Source organism: Cannabis sativa, chromosome 4 (assembly GCF_029168945.1).
Source record: "Cannabis sativa cultivar Pink pepper isolate KNU-18-1 chromosome 4, ASM2916894v1, whole genome shotgun sequence".
Taxonomy (NCBI): Eukaryota; Viridiplantae; Streptophyta; class Magnoliopsida; order Rosales; family Cannabaceae; genus Cannabis; species Cannabis sativa.
In genome coordinates this window covers 18571889-18577888 of record NC_083604.1, presented here as the reverse complement: position 1 = coordinate 18577888, position 6000 = coordinate 18571889, and positions in this window count along the sequence as shown.

Here is a 6000-nt window from a genome sequence, read left to right as displayed (position 1 = left end):
AATTTAAAATAAAAAATGAGATTTAATTTTGGATAAATACCATTTTAGACTATGTGTTTTGTAAAAGTTACTAATTGGACCATCTGTTTTGTTAAATAATAAAATTGATCATGTATTTTTTAATGGTATAAATAGAACCCTGAATTAATTTTTTGTCAAAATAAAATTTAATAATAATCCAATCTAAATGTGTTATGACAAAACTATTAATATTTTATGTATCTGTTCGTGTTAGGAATTGTCTTTAAGTTGGTTATATTAAAAAAATAAATTGTCAAAAATTAAGCTCATGGTTCTATTTTCATATTTTTTTAGAAAATACAAAGTCTATTTTGTCATTTAACAAAACAGAAAGTCCAATTTATAACTTTTAGAAAATCTAAAATGATATATACCCTTTAATTTCAGTCACATATTTTAGGTAAATTAGGATTTTTTTCTCGAATTTTGACCCGTATCAATCCTCTAAACTTTTAAGTCACTAAAATTTTCTCTAGTACATATTCAAATTTGAAGAATACATTTTGATACATATCAACATTTAGGGGACACAGTTTAATATTAGACAATCACCACGTTATTAAAATTGAACGGATTTAGATAGAAATCTTGAATCTAATAATTTTAATTTTTCAAAGAGAATTTTTAACAATAAAAAAAGTTCATGGAAAGTTCAAAGCATAATTGGGTACTTGTCAAAATTTGGGAGCAAAAATTTTAATTAGCTTTATTTTTAATTTTTTTTTTCTTTTAAAAAAATAGCTAAGAATATATTGGTTCTTTTTTTATTAAAAGAGGGTAAATAGCGACATAAATCCCGCGACATAAGCAATGTAAGGTCTCGTACAATCAGTGCATATCGAAGACTGTCAATGATGCTCGCATATTCAATTTGCCTCACACCGTCACCAGTATTCTTAAATAGCTTTACACTTGGATCATATGGTGAGCAAGCAGGTTTATAGTTAAAGTAATTATATTTCTTCAGAATCTTCTCAATGTAATGAGATTGATCCAAAGAATTTCCTTTTTCAAACCTAGTAATCTTAATACCAAGGATTGCATCAGCTTCTCCAAGGTCCTTCATGTCAAAGTTATCACATAACAATGATTTCACAACATGAATATTTGAACTTTGAACCAAATATAAGCAATTCATCCACATATAGACATATAATAGTGCAAATGTCATTCTCAGATTTATAGTAAATGCATTTGTTACTTTCATTAATTGAATTGTCGAATTTCTCATGTCATTGCATAAGTGCCTGCTTAAGACCATACATATATTTATCTAACTTGCAAACCTTATGTTCTTGGCCAGGGATCACGAACCCTTCAAGTTAATCCTCGTCGAGTACTTTCTTCTAATTCAATATTAAACAAGTTGTCCTAACATTCATTTGGTGTACAACTAAATTGTGTATAGCAACTAGTGAAATTAAAACTCTAATAGATGTTATTCTAGTGACAGATGAAAAGGTGTCAAAGAAATCTACATTTTCTCTTTGTCTAAAACTTTTTACTACTAGACGAGCTTTGTATTTGTCAACAGTTTCATCGAGTTTCATTTTCTTTTTCAAAATCCACTTACAACCTATAGTTTGGCAGTCAGGTGATAAGTTTGTATAATGCTAGGTTTTGTTCGTAACAAGTGAGTCTATTTCATCATCAATGACCTCTTGCCACTAGTCAGCATCTAGGGAAGACAAGACTTCTTGGAAGTTAACAAGATCCTCCTCTAAGGTGTAAGGACAAAATTCTGAACCAAAGTCTTTTGCTACTCTAGCTCTCTTGTTTCTTCTAGGTTCCATTTCAATACTCTCTATCTACTCATTATTCCTAACTGTAGGAACATTGCTAGTACATGCGCCCCCACTATTTCTTAATTTAAAGCAAAATTTGTGTTCATAAAAATCAACATCATTAGATTCCACTATAACATGTGCATTCAGATCATAGATACTATATGCTTTGCTATTCACCATAGGTTACACGTGGGTTGGGTTGGGCGTTTTTTTATTTGACAGTTTCTTAAAATCACAACCCATACCTGCCCAGTAAAAGTTTGGGTTGGGCGGTTTTTTAGGGGACGGTTTTATGCCGTTTTTTGAGCAGTTTGGGTTGTTTAAAATTAAAACTTCCAAAGTATATTGTCACAAGGAAAAAAAATATTCAACCAAAAATTTGTACCTGTTAATAACAATGCATAAAAGTCTTTAAAAATTTCATATCAATCTTGATAAACTCCATAACAAGGCATAATAATAGTCCATAAAAATTTCACAACAATTCTTATAAAGTCCATACTCCATAACAATCTAAAAAAGGTCCTTAAAAAGTCTATACAAGTACATAATTAAATTAATTTTAGACTATGATAAAATAAACTTCATACACAAAAATTGTAACAAACAAGATCAAAAATAAAAACAAAAACTTTAAGAACTAAACTTTATATAAATATAATTAGTTTTAGATTTTAGAGTTTTGTTTTTTCTTGTTAGTTTTAGTTATAAATTTAAAAAAAAAAAAAAAAAATAGCAAGTACGGGTTGGACCCGCCCTTTTTAGGCTAACCTGTACCCGCCCACCAAACAGCGGGTTAAAACTCAACCCAACCCAATTTTTGCAGATTTTTAATGGGCAGTTTCTATGCAGGCGGTTCCCACGGTTTAGCGGTTTTTATGTTCCGGCCTAATTCACCATATATTCAATAAATATGCATTCATAGGCTCTACTAGCTAGTTTGTTTCTCTTAGGACCAGGTTTTCAAAAATAAGCTAAACAACCCCAAGTTTTAAAATAAGACACATTTGGTTGCCTATTTTTCAAAATCTCATAAGGTAAAATTTGCTCTTAGATTTAGAAACTATATTCAAAACATAGCAAACAATTAAAAAAATTTCACCCCACCAATGAGATGCAACACCAGAATTCAACAAAATAGCCACAACTAATTCAGTAAGGTTTTATTTTTTTTAGCTTTACCATTCATTTCAGGTAAATATGGTGCAGTCCTTTCATGTATCATGTCATGTGAATCATAAAATTCAATAAACAAGTTTGAATCATATTCAGTTCTTCTATCACTACGAAGCATTTTTATTTTCTTATTGAATTGATTCTCAATTTTAGCCACAAATAATTTAAACATGTCAAGTGCATTATTTTTATTTTTTATTAAGTACACATAAATAAAGTCAAAATAATCATTGATAAATGTAATAAAATAACGTTTACCATTTTTAGTTAGCGTTCCATCTGTTGGAATTTATTTTACCAGGATCTTAGATCTACTCACAAGTATGTTGTTTAAACACCCTAAATATGAACTTTCTAAAACGATAAATTAAACACATATAAAGTTAAGAAAACCTTACATTGATGCAGCGGAATTAATGTCTCCTTCCGCTCAGATCTCTAACCCTCGTATCCTTTCTGTAGCAGAGTATAATCAAGATCTGAGCCCGAATGTCCTTCTTCTTCAAGTTTGATCCTTCACAGTCTTCCAATCTATGATTGAGTTACTGCTTGCTGTGTGTGGGCACTTACTCTTTCACTAGGGTCGAAATTGATGAAGGGAAAAGAGAAGAGAGGGTTTCGGCCAGGTATAAAAAGTGTGGAAGGCTCAGTTTTTCTAAAGAGAGAAATTTCTGTCAGAAAAGGTTATTGGAAACTTGTGTTTTGACTGAGCCATCACTTTCTATTTATAGGCAACTACTAGGTTTAGGTTAGGAATTATTTGGCATTAAAATAATGAAAAAATCAATTTGAAACTCCACAATAAGTGGTCGGCCAAGGTGTAGTAGTGGGCCCCACTTGATTTTGTAGTTTTATCAAATTTTATTTCTATTTTCTCAAAAATGCCAATTTTCCAATTCTAACCTTTTAAATGCCAAAACTAATTATTTAATAACTAAAATAGATTATTAAATATTGTTGTCATTTAATTTAATTATTAATTAGACATATAAAGTCCATTAATAAATAAATAAACCTAGAAACTCTTTTCTTTACAATTTCAACCCTGCTTAGTGAAAATTCATAAAATTAGACATAGTCTAACTTTAGAATTATAATTGATCAATCACGAATCAATTAATGAGTCTTACAAGCAGAATGTTCTCAACTAGAATGGGGACCATGCATCTACATGCTAAGCTTCCAATAAGTGAACCAAATTTACCAAGTAAATTCCTACTTATTAATTCTTCGTTGAATCCACTCTTAGAACTTAGAATTGCACTCTCAGACTTATATAGAGCATATTGTATGTTCCACGATATCAATATGCTATCTCATTTAACCATTGTTATAATCTTATTGTGATTTAAAGATCCTATATATAGATGATCTACATCGAGATGGGATTTCTTTACCATTCTCACCCCTCAATGTATTTTGCCCCTTAAAACACTTAGCTACCTGTAAATGGTGTTTAGTGATCTAATGATTAGTCAGTTAAACAAGAGCTCATCCATTTACTTCTATTTGCTAAGCTCGAAGGGAATCATCACTTTACTTCTATACACCTGTAGAAGCTATAGATTCCATATTTATGTTCAGCACTCCCACTCAATCACACTATCATGTTCCCAAAATATACGTATCACCCTGACCTAAAAGTAGGCTTAACTAATAAATCAAAGAACATGAATAGCACTCCTGAGTTGAGCCTAAGCATATCAGGATTTAGATTCTTTTAATCTTAAGATCAACTACTGATATTGACTTGGAAAGATATATATAACGGTAAGTTTGTAATATCTTAACTTAGTTACAATATCGGTCCAGTCCAATGTATACTCCATACATTCGAAACTAGTATACTTTACTAATGTCCTGGAAAGAACATAACACTTACTCCAAGTGTAAGTACACATCATCGCTGATTATCACATTAGTGTAAATCCAATAACACTGATGAAACAGGGACCAAGACTTTTGATTCATATGATCACAATCACATTCCAATGTGTTGACGATACTGTAATTCTGAATAAACATATGATTTGGATTTAACTGATTCTGTGTGTAAATGTAATAAACATATTTAAACCATTAGCATGTAAAATCCATGCAAACATTAATCACTTCAAATTTCTTATATTGATAACTAATCAGATTGTAAAGAGTTTTATTTAGGGCATAAAACCCAACAAACTCCCACTTGCACTAATATAAAACAAACTGTGCAAATAGGTCAATCTGATGTCTTGATTTTCAGATCAAGTGTAGTATATTTGAATCCACCCAAGCTTCTGGAAACTAGTTCATAAATTCACTTATGAAACATCCTTTACTATATGCTTTACTCATCAAGGGATACTGAAATCTTTACTGTTTTAAAAGTACATCTGAATAAACAGAAGACATATCTCTCATATTTTAAAATATGTAATTGAGATAACACAGTGTAGACTTTTCTTCAGCAATATAACTTTCTGGTATTTTCGAAATTTACAAAGTTATAACTCTTCACTGGTAGAGCTTGAATTATTATACAATAATTCCTCCACCCCCAAAGTAAGCATCATCTCATAGATCTCGAAATGAGTTGGTGAGATACCAGGACAACTGATACACAGTTCCTTAATGTCTATCATATAGATCACTTTCATAAATCTTTCTTGAATATCTTCTAATGTTCCCTATTTGATTACATCTCAGATAGCTCCCACTCAATAGCAGATGTCCTGTTAAATAATACTTTTAACCTCTGATTGTTTAGAGAGTTATCTAGTTGTGACTTTTGTATTAGTCTGAAACTTTAAGTCAAGACTAAGTCATCAACATAGCAGACTAGTATTTGAAAAGAAAATACATGCCAGAGATAAAATAATCAAAATTAAGATACCATCAAATTTTATGAGGATTAAGAATTCTAGGTTCAAGTCATTCGAATGGACTGAACTAGAGTTCTTTATCTTATTCTCATAATTCTGATAAGCTATTCCTATCCATGTGAATGGTTAGATTTGCTTTTCAATAGTGTTCT